This window comes from Rhinolophus hipposideros, assembly GCF_964194185.1.
Source record: "Rhinolophus hipposideros genome assembly, chromosome: 2".
NCBI classification, from domain to species: domain Eukaryota; kingdom Metazoa; phylum Chordata; class Mammalia; order Chiroptera; family Rhinolophidae; genus Rhinolophus; species Rhinolophus hipposideros.
Window position 1 is genome coordinate 21,002,387 of NC_138048.1, and position 15,666 is coordinate 21,018,052.

The window sequence follows — 15,666 nt, forward strand, 5'->3', positions numbered from 1 at the left end:
TATGGGGAGATCTCAACACAGGAAAGATGGCACCTGGCTGTGGGTGGCATGGGGGAAGGATTCTACATAGTGAAAATGGTGACTGTCCTTCAAGTCCTCACCCTGCAGCCACACAACTCAATATCTACCTGTATGTCTCTGATGTCTCCTGCGTCGCTGTCCTTCTGTCGGAGCCCAGGGTGAGTGCCTGATTATGAGTAAGCTGTGCGTGGGCCTATTAAGAGGATGGCTGGGATTCCTGTAGTCTTCTGTCCCCCCCACATAGTCAGAATCCCCACTGTTTTTCACAGCCAGATATTGTGCGAGTTCCTCTTCCTGGCACCAGTACTCTTGGCTAGGGAGGCCAGAGTCAGGCTGGAGACCCTTGCTTCTCCAGGGTGGGTACCAAGATACCCCTCTCAATTCTCAACTGCCATAGATAAGTGAGGGGCCACCCGTTCTGTGTTTCCATACCCCTACCAGTCTCCATGTGGCTTCTTCTTTATATCCTTAGTTATAGGACTTTTGTTCATCTAGACTTCAGATGGTTCTCTAGGTTGATTGTTGCATAGTTTAGCTGTAATTTTAATGTGTTCACAGAAGGGGGAAGGCACAGTAGTCATCTATTCTACCATCTTGGATCTCCACCATATGATCAAGCTCATTCTAATTTGTTGACTATTTCTTTAAATAACAAATAATTCTTGTATGTTCTGCCCCAGTTCTGCACTCCCCATAATTCGGCATTTCTGGAAGAGTTGTTCAATGCATATGTACATATCAAATCAGTCTACATTCCCTCATTGAGTCCACTATAGAGTATAGCTTTTGCATTGTTTAAATAATTTATAAGTTATATTTTGTTGCCAATTACTAAATACAGTTGTTTTGGTCAGTGCATTGAACCTTGGTTTCTGAGCCATTCTCTTTTGTGATTTTTTTTTTTTTTCTACTCAAATGTTTTGCACATTAGGGAATATAGCAGCCAAGGAATTGAAAGTTTTAAAAAGACAGCATAGGTTTCATATTCTTATGTTTTCTTGGAAAGGAGGGGACCAGAACAATAGTGGGTTTACATTAAAGAATATCTATCATTGCTCATTTCTGAAGTTGAGAACTGAATTTTTATTTATTTCATACTTTGTTGTTGTTGTTGTTGTTCTGCCTCTCCTGCTTTCCTGCTGACTAAGGGAGCCTGAAGCAATCTGCTTTCTTGTCTCGAGGAGGCTTAGTGACTGTTATGCATTCTCTCCTAGGGCTTCTGCTGCTCTAGATTTTTTTCCCTGGGTAAAACATTGTTCCACTATTAAAAAAAAAAATTCCCTAGTGATGGCTTCATGGTTTTCTTGTAATACCATTTCTTTCCACTCAGGATCTAAATGTGTTTTTGAAATAGCTGTAGAGCTAGTGTTTTTCTGTTGTTATTTTAAATCGCATTTGTTCTACATGTCTAATTAAGTTCTGCTTGTCTACATAACTGATCAGTCATAGGTTACCACATTAAACAAGGCACAGCACTCTTTTAAGCTTGCAATAATTAGTATGACTGCATGTTATTTTCTTGTAATATTTTTGCTTTCTATATTATTGTGGAATATTCAAAATTTGCCAAAATATGGTTTAGTTTTTAACCAGTTTTTTTTTTTTTTTTTTTTTTTTTTTTACAAACCTCCAACCTAAATTAGGATTTAGCTTTATATGAGTGTGGTGGATTTGAAAGCTGATGACTGAGATAAATCTCATTGCGTCACATTTAGTTTTCTGTAGGATGTTTTCTGTAAGTGTTGCCAAATTACATTCATGAACAATATAGTCAAGAATTAAAATTAACTTGTGACCTGTAATTTTAAACGATTTATCTTAAAAATTCCAAGAAGCAGATTTAAACATATTCTGGATTGTACTTATTGTAGCTGCGTAAATTTTTCATAAATAAGAATTATCACAGATAAGAAGAAATGGAAAAACCCTCATCAAGTACATTTTCATAATCAGCCTTTTTTTAAAGAATGTACATGTAATTCAAAAATTACTTTTAATGGTGTCATATGTAAATTAGATCCTCTATGAAGTGGTCTTAAAAATCAAACATGGTTATTATATCCTTTTGTCAAGTACAATTCATTCTAACTACTGAAAATTAGAAAAACTTTCAAGCAAATAATAAAATGTCATACAGATCAACACACCAGTCAAATGCTACCCTCTGTTGCTAATCTTCCATAGTTGTTTCATGATATCACATTATTCTGTCAGAATAGGGTATATAATATACACCTTCTGAAAAATAAAACACAGAGCATGTAAATATCTTAAAACATAGCCTGTTATATTTAAAACTAAATTTTCACTCTCTTTTTTAAGTGTTAAGTCTTTTAAGAAAGATTTTTAATAAAAATATAGCTAACATACATTATATTAGTTTCAGGTGTACACAATAGTTATTCAACATTTGTATACTTAAAGAAGTGATCACCATAAGTCTAGCAACCATCTGATACCGTACAATATTACTGACTATATTCATGATGCTCTATATTATGTACCTATGTCTTTTTTTTTATACCTGAAAATTTGAACCTATTACTCTGCTTCACCGTTTTTTTTTTCTTTTAAAATTTTAAATTATAGTTGACATTCAATTTTATTTATATTAATTTCAGGTATACAGCATCGTAGTTAGACATTTGTATAATTTAGGAGGTAATCCCCCTGACTAGTCTAGTACCCATCTGACACTATACATAGTTATTATCATATTATTGACTATATTCTCTGTGCTTTACTTTACATCTCTGTGACTATTTTGTAAACAATTTGTACTTCTTAATGCCTCCACCTTTTTCAACATGCCCCCCAACACCCTCCCATCTACTCCATAATACTAGTACCCATCTGACACCAAATGTAGTCATTACAATATTATTGACTAAATTCTGTATGCTCTATCCTACATCCCCATGACTACTCTGTACAATAACAACCAATTTGTACTTCTTAATCGCTTCTTCATTTTCACCTATTCTCAACTCCTCCCATCTGGCAATTAGCAAAATGGTTTCGGTATCTATGGGTTTGTTTCTGTTTTGTTTGTGTATTTTGTTCTTTAGATTCCACATATAAGTGAAATCACATTGCATATATCTTTCGCTATCTGACATACTTCACTCAGGTCCATCCTCACCACTGCAGATGGTGAGAATGAGTTCCCTTCCATGGCCGAGCAATATTCCACTGTACATTTGTACCATCTACTCTGCCATCTTGACAGAAAACTAATTTTTTTTGGATTAATTATCCTTCTAATTAGTTTAATCATAGGGGCATTATTTTACATTAGTTTAAATCATAGGGGCATTATCCTATTAAAATCATCAAACATAATAAATTATAATGTAGGTAATACATGTGTCTCATTCTTCCATCGATGGACACCCAGGCTGCCTCCACATCCTGGCCATCGTAAATAACACTGTAATGAACATATGGATGCACTTGTCCCCTTGAAATAGCATTTTGGTTTCTTCTTGCTCAGAAGTGGAATTCCTTACTGGGTCCTTTTTTGTCTGTAGTTATAGACTTCCATTTAAAGTCTATTTTGTCTGGTATAAGTATTGCTACCAAAGTTGGTTTTTTTTTGTTTGTTTGTTTTTCTTTATTAAATTTCCATTTTCAAAAATGTCTTTTCCCCATCCCTTTACTTTCAGTCAGTGTGTGCCTTTTGATCTGAAGTGAGTCTCTTATAGGCAGCATATGTAAGGAGGGTCTTGTTTTGTTATGTATTCAGCCACCCATTTTTTTTTTCTTTTTTTAAGTTTCAGGCATACAAAATAATGCAATAGTTAGACATTTCACCCCTCACAAAGTGGTAACCCCAGTCCTCCAATTTTTGCCACTCTGATATCAAATAAATCTATTATAACTCCATTGACTCTATTCCCTATACTATACTCCATATCCCATGACTGTGTATATATCTATATATATATATATATATATATAGATAGATAGATAGATAGATAGATAGATAGATAGATAGATATATTAAATTATAGTTGACATACAATATTAATTCAGCTTCAGCTTCAGGTGTATAGTGCAGTAGACAAGCATCTATACCGTCCAGGAAGTGGTCTCCCTAATGAGACATGTCAGCACCCTATCTTTTGATTGGATAATTTAATGCATTTACATTTAAAGTTGATACATAGTCACTGGTATTTTGTTATTCATATTATTTATTTTTATTTTTTTAAAATTATTTATTTATTTATTTTGTTTTTTTTTCTTATAGAAGTCTCTCTAACATTTCTCGTAATCCTGGTTCAGTGGTGAGGATCTCCTTTAGCTTCTACTTGTCTGGGAAGCTCTTTATCTATCCTTCAATTCTCCATGATAGCTTTGCTGGGTAGAGTAATCTTGTTTGTAGATCCTTGCTTTTCATCATGCTAAATATTTTTGACAATCCCTTCTGGCCTGCTGCTGATAGTCTTATGGGAGATCCCTTATAGATAACTAATTGATTTTCTGTTGCTGCATTTAAGATTGTCTCTTGTCTTTAATTATGGTGTGTGTTGGTGTGGGCCTGTTTGGGTTCATCTTGTTTGAGACTCTGTGCTTCCTGGGCTTGTATATCTATTTCCTTCTCCGGGTTAGGGAAGTTTTTAGTCATTATTTCTTCAAGTAGGTTTTTAATTCCTTGCTCTTTCTCTTCTCCTTCTGGTACCCCTATGGTATGAATGTTTATAACGTTGATATTGTCCCAGAAGCCCCTTAAACTCTTCTCATTTTCTTCTTTTTTGTTTTTGCTGTTCTGATTCGCTGTTTTCTGCTCCATTCCTTCTGAATCACTGATTTGATCCTTGCTTCATCTGATTGGCTGTTGATTCCCTCTAAAGTATTCTTCATTTCAGTTATTGTATTCTTTATTTCTGACTGCTTATTTCCATATGCTTTATATCTCCATTTTTATGTTTCCTATCTCTTTGTTGAACTTTTCCCTGAGATCAGTGAGCATCCTTATAAGTAGTGTTTGGAACTCTGTGTCTGGTTGCTTGTCTCCATTTTGTTTAGTGTTTTTTCTGGAGCTTTGTTCTGTTCTTTTATTTTGGACATCTGTCTTTTTCTCCCCATTTTGGCTACCTCCCTGTGTTTGTTTCTTTACAGGATGCTATGTCTGTCAGTCTTAGTAGGGTTGCTTTATGTAGTAGGTGTCCTGTGAGAACCAGTGGCACAATCTCCCTGGTCATCAGAGGCAGGTGCTCCAGGTGTGTCCCTGGTGTGTATTGTGTGTGCCCTGCTGTTCTAGTTGAGACTTTATTGCTGTTTGCACATCAGTGGGAAGGATTGATCCTTAGTCTGATTGGTTGTGGAAGTGGCTGTGACTACAATAAAGGAGCTCTTGTGCAGGGGCTGACCCTAGAGAGCATGGTTACCTTTAGCAGGGCTCTGGTGCCTGCTCAGTGTGTCCTTTGTGAATGTCATTCTTGGAGGTGGCCCAATGAATATCCCTCCAAGTCTGAAGCTTGTCACTGTGCCTGCCAACCCCAGTAGTTTCCTGGGAGGTGACCCACTGCAGCCAATTCAGTGCAGTCTGTGTTCTGCCCACGGCCACATGGCATAAGCCACAGAGCAATCTAGAGATGGCCACCACATGCATTGTGCTTGGAGAATGCTTGAGAAGCCAAGCCACCAAGCGAGGCCAGCTGCCACTAGTGTCAGGCTTAGAGTTGCTAGGCCAGAGGTATGGGGCACACGGAAGCCAGATGCTGCTTGTTTTGTGAACTTTTGAGAGATTTCAGGAAAGTCTGCAGCATAAGCCAAGTCAGACCATTTACATGGCAAAAACACTGGAAGAGCCTTGATGTGTCTGAAAGTCGGGTTCTTTGTGGTTTCAGGGAAACACTAGGATGGAAGAGAGGAAAGGTGATAGCTAGTTTGATGGAGACTCAGATAAAGCATCTGTATGCATGTGCACACAGGGTGGGGGAGGGCTCAACAAAGAAACAATGGCTTCTGCCAGCAGCTCCATCTTATAGAAAGCTTGCCCTCCAGCCTGCACCCTGCAGCCAAACCCTTCAGTTCTTCCTTTTATATCCCTGAAACCTTTGGTGCTGCTGCCCCAGTGCTGGAGCTCAGAACAAGTGAGTCCATCAGTGAGTAATTCTGCGCGATCCCTTTAAGAGGAGCCTTGGGACTCCAGCTGCCTTCTGTCTCACTGAGCCACAATCTTTGCTGGTTTTCGCAGCCAGAAATAATGGGAACTTCTCACCCTGGCACTGGCACTCTGAGATGGGAAGGGGCTGGCACCCCTCTGGGTGGGACCTCCGCAGCAGAGATATCTCTCTCAATTTTTAATGGTCACACATGGGTGTGGAACCAACTTGTTCGGTGTCTCCATCCCTCCTACCAGGTTTGAGGTAGCTTCTTCTGTATGTTCTTAATTGTACATAATTTCGTATGTACAATTGTACATACTTTGGTTCAACTAGACTTTAGGGGATTCTTAATAATGGTTGTTTTGTGGCTTAGTTGTAATTGATGTGGTCCTGAGAGGAGGGGAGCACAGCCTTTACCTACTCTGCATCTCAACAGGAAATTAAAACTAAATTATTTATTTTAAAATTCCTTATTTGCTTTCAAAATTGCATGACTAAAGCTTGGAAGTGTTATATTTCTAAAATTATATTTAGGAATTAGTGGACACAATATTGTAATTTGATGGAGTTCCTGAGTTTAATCTGACATTTAATTTTTCCTTTGGTTGGACAACTTCAGTTCTGCAACCCTTAGGTTATGACTGAATGAACAGGACTGTGGATTTCATTATATACACACATGAACCCCTACTTCGGAATGTTGATGATAGTCACAGTTGAAATCTCTCCAGGTTGTAAATGGTGCAGGGGAAGGGGAAAAATGACGTTCCCTCCTCTGCAATGATAAGATGAGACTCACAGTGTCTATTAACCTCTTCAGGAGTCCATTTTCCCACATTGGAGCTCAAGTTTGCCTAAGGGGCTGGTTGACTGAGGAATGACCTTGCTTCCTCAAAGTTGTATAGCTCTCTGGGTGATGGCAGATACTTACGTTTGTAAGAAAGGATGATCTTTTAAAAGAGCTAACTTTGTTGAACAGTGGTAATACAAGGAAACAGAATGGGAAGCAACTTTTTATAACCAATAAGTCACAGAGTTTATTTATTTAAGTATTTATAGATAATTGCATAGTTTCTAAAAAAAAATATTTGATGGAATGTATAAATATAACATAAGACCTGGTTCCCTCCTTTTACTCTCCCATATTTCAAAGGAGTCAATAATTGTCACAAGGTGCCTGGGATAAGCTAGTTACTACATTTAAACATAGGATTACACAGGGTCAATCTATTAGTGATAACTTATTTCTGGGGCTCTTCTTTTTAGAAGGTCCTTGGCCTTGTAATATCCCTAACAACAATTACTTCTGAGAGTTTTTAGGAGATTTATCACTGTGCTGAAAAGAAATTCTTCGAGTTGCCAAGGACACCTACAGTTTCTTGCTCCCCTGCTCAATCTTACCTGCCTGGTATTGTCTGCCTCTGTGTCCATTTTCTCTGTGGACATTGTCTCTGTGGACTCTGCGCACAGATCCCTGGTCTTGCCTTGAAGCCTGTGGCACTTCATTTCATGAGACAAAACTGCTATCTGTTCTAGGCACCATGAAGTCTGGCAAGTATCCCCCCATTTATATCAGGAACCACTGAGATAAACTAATCAAAATTTTCTCATTTCCTAAGTAACGTCATGCCATTAGTCCCTCTAGTTGTGTATGAGTCCTTTAGGTATGAAGCAGAGTTGAGGTCTACCATAATTCCCCGGATTCTTTCTTATAAGAGAGAAAAATATTACACCTTATGAAATGTCTGGAGGTTTGGTAAAATGAACACTCTCTTTTAAGGCATAACTTTCTTTTGTTCCTAGGATGGACCATGGGAAGCATATGTGGGGATGTATTGCTTTGTACTGAGAATCATAGTTCATATATAAAGACCAAAACTGGACTGTATGTATGTATGTATATATATATATATATATATATATATACATATATATGTATATATACATATATATGTATATATATTTAATTTCTTTGTATTCTCTTTGTGGAAGCCTCTGGGTCTCTAATGTAGGTAGACTGATGGAATTCATTACTAGCTGTCTGGACACAGGCATATTTGAGTCCCTGTGTTAGATACAATTTAGCCTAAGAACTAGTAACTGTTACAGTTGGAGCGTGCATTTTTTTCAGAGAGTTGAAGTGATAAGCTTAAGACATTGTTTTTGTCTCTTCATTGGTTTTAATTATAGTTTTTATATAACTGTGTAAGTTTAAGGTGTAAAATGTGTTGATGTGGTACATTCGTATATTGCAGTAAGATTACCACCCACCATAGTGTTGTCTAACTCCTCTCTCACTCCACATAATTACCATTTCTTTTTTTTGAAGAGAACATTTCAGATCTAGTCCCTTAGCAACTTTGAAGTTTATAATATAGTATTGTTGGCTATAGTCACTGTGCTCTGCATTAGATTTCCAGAACTTACTCATTATCTAGTTGCAAATATGTACCCTGTAAAAACATCTCCCCAATTACTCCATACTTCCTCTGGTAATGATCACTCTTCTCTGTGTTTCTATGAGTTAGTTTTTTTAGATTACACATGTAAGTGATAACATGCAGTGCTTGTCTTTCTCAGTCTGACTTATGTTGCTTGACATAATGCCTTCAAGGTCCTCCCATGTTGTGACGAATGGCAGGATTTCCTTTTTTTCTCATGGCTGAATAAAATTCCATTGTACATATATACTATGTGTTCTTTGTCCATTCGTCCACTGATGGACACTTAGGTTATTTCCATATCTTGGATATTGTGAATAATGCTGCAATCCAGGTGGGCTCTTTTTAAACAGAAGAATGGAACATAGACTACTAGCAATTAATAATATACACGCCCATTATACTGTCTATTTAACACAAAGTCTTAAGTAAATCTCTGCCTAATGATTATTTGTCATCTGATCAAGGATAATTTTTCCAGGTAATTTCTAAAATGTTGATATTCTGTGTGATATATTAAAGAGGAGGGACGTATATGCTTTGTATACCAGAGGTGCATGTTATGGTGTTAATAATATGTTGTAAAAGTGCTAGAGCCTGATTTGTATTGTTCAGCAATAAGGATAACAGTTGGAATTTTAATGTTTTTCAGTGTTATTAGTGGCCTGTGCTGTTTTCTCATGACGCAAAGTTTAATTTGGCTTTGAGTTCCAGCCCTTACCATTCATATGCCAGGGGTCTTATGTATGATATCTGTTGGTTTCACATTTGCTTGGAATATAATTAAAGCAATAAATATGTGGGTAATGGATAAAAAGGAAATTTTATAGAATTAAATTTATAAGTATTATCGGAGAGACAAAATAATTGATGAGGCATTTGCGTTATTAAAGAGATGATAATTTACTCCAATTATAAGCACAGAGACTGTGGGAAAATACTCTGATATTTATCATACATAATCATGACCAAAAAGATGGAGCATTTCCCTCTTATCCTTCTGCTGATCTCTGCATCTTTCTTGCAGAATGTAGTGGGGAAACAATGGTGAACATCACCTCTTCCAAATATCATAGAAGCCCTTTCTCTGGAGGGACATGCAAGAGCTGTAATATTTGGTGAAAAGTTCAATGGTAACAAAACATGCTGATTTCTCTACCTCACTTTTAAGTAGGAAAGAATCAAACTTCAAAAACTAGAATTGTCTTAGTAATTAATGTTGCTGCAATTCTTGACCTAGCATTTGGGCTGCTGTGAACTGAATTTCTATATTTCAATTTAGATACTAAGTGACGCCATCTAGAACTTTAGGTTGCTGCATTTATTTGACAGGTGTGGGTTTTTTTGTTGTTTGTTTGTTTTTTTTTTTTTTTGTTTTGTTTTTCTTAACTACATTCTACACCAGTGTATTTACTTTTGGGGGGAAAAAAAAAGATAGAAAAAGTAGAAAGAAAAAAAGCACACCTAAATGTTTCCACAAAGTAATAAAGACTTTGTTCATAGGCAGTGTACGTCAATGATAAGGTAACCTAAGTCTCATTTTGAACAGAGAATACAGACTGTGCGAATTTGATTGCTGAGCAACTATGGGCAGTCATAATTTTCCTAGGAAACAGAACCTTAAACAAGAAAGGCTACCTTGGAAATGTTCATGTCGAATAAAAAGCACTTACAGTGAATAAATTTGAGTTCGTGAAAGAATATATTCCTAATGGGTAATTTTAATTACCTGCTGGCTCGGAATATATTTTAATATAGGGAAGAGCAGGGACCCAAGAACAGAGACAATTTTAGAGACTTAGGTTGAGGGTTCCCTGGCGTTTTGTAAAAACAGATTTAGGGAGACTCCCAAAGAAATTATATAAATATAAAGAGTTAAGAGTTTTAGTGCTACCATAAATGAAATTTCATTCATTCATTCATTCATTCATTCATTCATTCATTCACCTGTGTAAGAAAAAATCATTTGCACTTCTACAAAAAATATTAAAAAATCAGGGTGCTGGTCTCCTATATAATTCGTTGTGAGTGAGCAAAAGATAAATAATCCTAGCGCCCGGACTGCAAGGAATTTACAATATATACAAGAAAATGGAAAATTCACAAATAAGAATACTTCAAACTCTAAGTTGCCAAATATCATAAGGAAGACAAAGAATAATTTTGTGGGAGTTCAGTGGAAGGCATGATCAATTCTAGCTGGCACTTGAATTGGAAACAGGGAAATTCCCATGGCATAGAAAATATTTGACTTTGGCTTGAAATGATGCTCACACTTGTGACATCTGGCTGCGGAAGAGGCATCATACTTCAATGTACAGGCACACAGGTGGTGATACGTAAGAACATTGAATATTTAAAAGTGAAGGATACTTGAATTAGATTAGTAGAAATTCCAGTTGAGAAAGAAGAAGGGAGGCAGCAGGGAGGGTGCTAGAATGACATGTTAAAGAGATTGTATAATTGTTGAGGGGAAATATATGACCATAGGTGGTTTCTGAACAAGGGAGAATTGTTTTGGCAGAACATACGTGAATCTGACGAGTCAAAGAAGTGGGCTATAGGAGAATAATCAGGAATCCATTATATGAATCCAGACAAAATATTGACCGATTGAAGCAAAAGCAGAGACAATGAATTAGAGAGCAGGAGCTCAAGTCAAGGAACACTATGTCATTGATTAGCCATAGGAAATGACCACATGTAAACAGGGACGAGCACATGAAAGTAATGAAAAGATGGAGATTTTTAACTTTGAAGTCCAAGGCAATACAACTAATAGATCAGAAAAGGCAATAGGTGAGGAGGTATAGGTTTGGAAGAGAAGACACTTGCTTCCATCTGTAGCATGTTTGAGGTACTAGTGAACCATCCAGCACCTGCATGTCGATACATAGTTAGAAAAGAAGGGTGTTATTTGCACACAGATCCCTATTCACTTAGTTGACAAATAAATACTGTGCTCTCTTATGGGATAGGCACCATGCTAAGATTTGGGGAAGTGATGATTAATAAGATACAAGTCTTTTCTACCAGTGATCTAATGGAAGATCTATCCCTCTAAATCGGCAATTAGACTTCAGCATGTTTAGATTAGGACTTGGAAATCCACACAGTGCGATGGAAATAGGTCTGGGAGAATCTCAGCCTTGGCCCGTCAAGGAACATGCGGTAACAGTGAATTCTAGGCAGCGGAAGAACCCATAAGAGCTAACCAGACAGAGTAGGAAAGAGGGAGGGAAAGAAAGAGCAAAGGAAAGGAAATGGACGGAATAGTTTATATAGTCAGCATTTAACAAATAACTTTTCAATGTTGGGGGAAATCATTGGCCTGTCATAACATCTAGGTGTTTAGATAAGTCTTAAGTTTTGATAAATTTATGAAGGAAAACTATTACAAAAGATAGAAGAGTACTTAGGGTAGGTAAAACCTTTGGAAGTATCTACACAAGGGAACAAAAAGTCGTAGGAGGAAAAAAAGTAAAGAAAGGAGAAAGAAGTAGTCAAAGAGGTAATTTAGTAACTAATTGTCACAAAGAAGATAATGTTTCACTGTGCTATCCCTCTCCCATTTTACAAAGACAGAACAGCTGAGAATTTCCACTGGCATTTAAGATGATAATAAAAAGTCTCTGGAATAGTGTGATGTGTGTTGGCAGTTAGGATAGAGAGGTTGAACGAGTTTTGCAAAAAGTGAACAGCAAGTATACATGAATATTTCCTAAGTTTTGGTAATAAAAAGGAGAATGAAAGAAGATCTACAAACGCTAATAAGCATGCAAATAGATGCTCCACTTCACTAATCACTGCGAAAATGCAAATCAAAACCACAGTGACATAACAGTTCATGTCCATTAGGATGGCTGTTTAAAACGAGGAAATAAAAAAGAGAATAAGTGGTGAGGATGTGGAGAAATGGGAATGCTTGTGCATTGTTGATGGAACTGTAAAATATTTTCCACAGCTACTGTCAGGTCCTGAATAAATAAATAAATACCATATAATCCATCAATTGTATTTCTGGATATATTCCCAAATTAATAGAATGTGATCTCTAACAAATATCTGTATATCCATGTTCATACAGGTATTATTCACAATAGCCAAAAGTTAGAAATAACCCAAATGTCCAATAAATTAATAAACAAAATGTGGTATCGATGTACAAGGGGATATTACTCAGCCTTTAAAGGAATGGAATTTTGGTACATGCTACAATGAAGCTTGAAGAAATTCTGCTGCGAAATAAGCCAGGACAAATGTTGTACTAATATGATTCCACTTATATGAAGTACCTAGAATAGTCAGATTTGTAGAGGCAGGAAGCAGAATAGTGTTTATGTAGGGCTGGGGAGAGAGGGATAGGAAATTATTAGTTAATGCATACAAGGTTTCAGTTTGAAATGATGAAAATGTTCCGGAAATGGATGATGGTGATGTTTGCACAACAATGAAGGTATTTAATGCCACTGATCTGTACACTTAAAAGTTGTGAAAATGGTAAATTTTACATTATGTATACTTTACCACAAAAATAAAATTTAAAAAGAAGGCACTTTAAGGAATAGCTTTAGCGTATGTAAATTTAAGAAGGAATTAAGGTAATTTGAGTCAGAAAGAATTAACTCTATTTTTTATATCGTAGAGTCATTTCACTAAAAGAAAACAAACAAACAAAAAAACAAAAACAAAAAAGAACAAGAAAAAGGTAGTGGAGATATATCCATGGAAAAAATCAAATTGGAATTGAGAACACAATTCTTTAAATTTGCGTTTTATTAGGCAAATCAGGACATAACGGTAATTAATTACGACACTAAATTAGAAGCTTGGGACTATCTAGTTTATTACACCAGCTGCAGCATACAGTCGGCCCTCTGTATCCGTTGGTTCCACATCCATTGAATCGACTAACTTCAGATCGAAAATATTCAGGAGAAACATATTACATGTTGCTGGTGTGTACTATGTAGTTAGGCCTATGATGGTGTGTCTGTACTGAACATGTACTGAATAGGTACAGACTTTTTTTTCATTATTCTCTAAACAAAACAACCATTACATAGCATTTACTTTGCACGCAGAGATGATTTAAAGTATACTGGAGCATGTGGGTAAGTTACATGCAAATACTATGCCATTTCATATAAGGGACTTAAGCATCTGTGGATTTTGGTATCCTCGGGGGTCTTGGGACCAATTTATTGAGGGACCACTATATGGCATTAACATGGTCAGCATCTGTTTTGTGTGGTTTACATTTAACAAGTTTGTTTTTTTGCTTTTCATATTTTCCATTTTGGCAATACGCTGGATTCTAGGTAATGACATAGGGAAAAGATGGGAGAAGGAGGAAGTGACCTGAATGAAGTTACTTAAAAAAAATCAAAACAAAAACCCTGTGGTAATTTTATGCAAACAATTAATCTGTAAGTATGAACTGTCATAGCAAAAAGCTATCCCCCAAAGTTCATTAAGATTCTATATATGGATTCTTTTTCTCCATAACCAGTGTTCATATAATTTATTCTCCAAATCAGAACAATTGAGAGTGAAAGAGGATGATAAAGGTGTTATTAATATATACACTGAGACATCAGCATAAACCTGCACAGTCCTAAAGAATATGATACCCTACTTACAGCTAATTTTGGGAACTATAAGGGGTCAAAACAAAATAAAGATTTAAGATGTCTGTGACTACAACTATGACCTATGACCTAATTTAAATGTCTTGGTGAGCCATAATGGCATGGTAAGGAAATAATAATCCCAACATGGAGTGCCACTCTGAAAATGATAGCATTGTTTATAATTCTTGTTATGAGGGAAAAATGAAGTGGTAAGGTTAGTATCCCATTATTAGGCTCTGAACCTTTTGATTTCTAAAGAAAAAGGAGAAGATTTGTAATGGCTTATCGTAGTTAACATTATTTCAAACAAATAAAATTTATGGCACAATAGAGTTGTGATTTTTTGGTATATAGTTGTTGGTATATTGCTTCACCATGTATCTTAGTTGGGGCTGCTATGACAAAGTACCATGGACTAGGTGGCTTCTAAACAACAGAAGATATTCTCACAGTTCTGGAGACTGGAAGTCTGAGATTAAGGTGCCAGCAAGGTGGAGTTCCAATGAGAACCCTTTTCTGGATTGCAGAAAACTGTTTGTTTTCTCATTGTATCCCCCCATGGTGGAAAGGGAGAGTGGGAGAGCTCTCTGAGGTCTCTTTCATAAGAGCACTGATCCCATTTATGAGTGTCCCACCCTTATGATCCTATCACTTCCCAAAGGGCCATCTCCTTATACCATCACACTGGGGATTAGGATTCTAACATATGAGTTTTGGGGGGACACAAACGTTCAGTCTATAACATCATAACACCCATGTATAGTCCATATACATAGCAAATTTACGTTTATATATAGCATTGGTGTCAAACTATTTTTTGTAAAATACTGTTTTTTGTGTCTGTGAAATTTGGGATGATCAATCTTTGATTTGAAGTCTATCAAAACACTCGGTGTGATAATTGATAATGCACTTTAAAGCAATTCTTATTTACCTAAACATTGCAGTCAAAGTGGGTGACTGAAGTCAAAACCTAGTCTAAGAGACACTGAGAAAGAAACAAGCACTGATTGATGAGGATGTTTCAAGTTTTTGTGTAATAGTTGCATCCCAAGCAGGCTTCTCTTATGACGTTGAGAGGAAATCAGTTTGGGCAAGAATAGCTTTCTGATGAGGAGAAAAGCAACAATTAGGTGGGACTGTCAAATTAATCGCTTTTACTAAGCGTATCTATCTACTCAAATAGATACGACTCCAAAGAAAAAGTGGAGTAATAGGGGCAGATTTCATTTCTACCAGCTCCTTTGTTTCTTTCTTTCCCACCCCGTACTTTTCCCAGCTTTTATCTGCACAGAATCAAGAGAGAGATACATTACCCTCATTTCTTAACCTCACACATACCAGTACCTTTACAATTGCCCGTCCTTTGTTTGAAACACATACGAGTTCAGTGCTGAAAATGGGAAGAGAAGGGCAAATGGAGATGGGAATCCTTAAAATTAAAAATTATTGGTT

At 36.5% G+C, this 15,666-nt stretch overlaps 1 protein-coding gene across 4 annotated transcripts in view; it reads left to right on the forward strand.

Annotated features, from left to right (window-relative positions):
- CADM2 (cell adhesion molecule 2) overlaps nt 1-15,666 on the forward strand; it is a 1,102,443-nt gene that overhangs the window by 150,327 nt on the left and 936,450 nt on the right. The window lies entirely within an intron of this gene.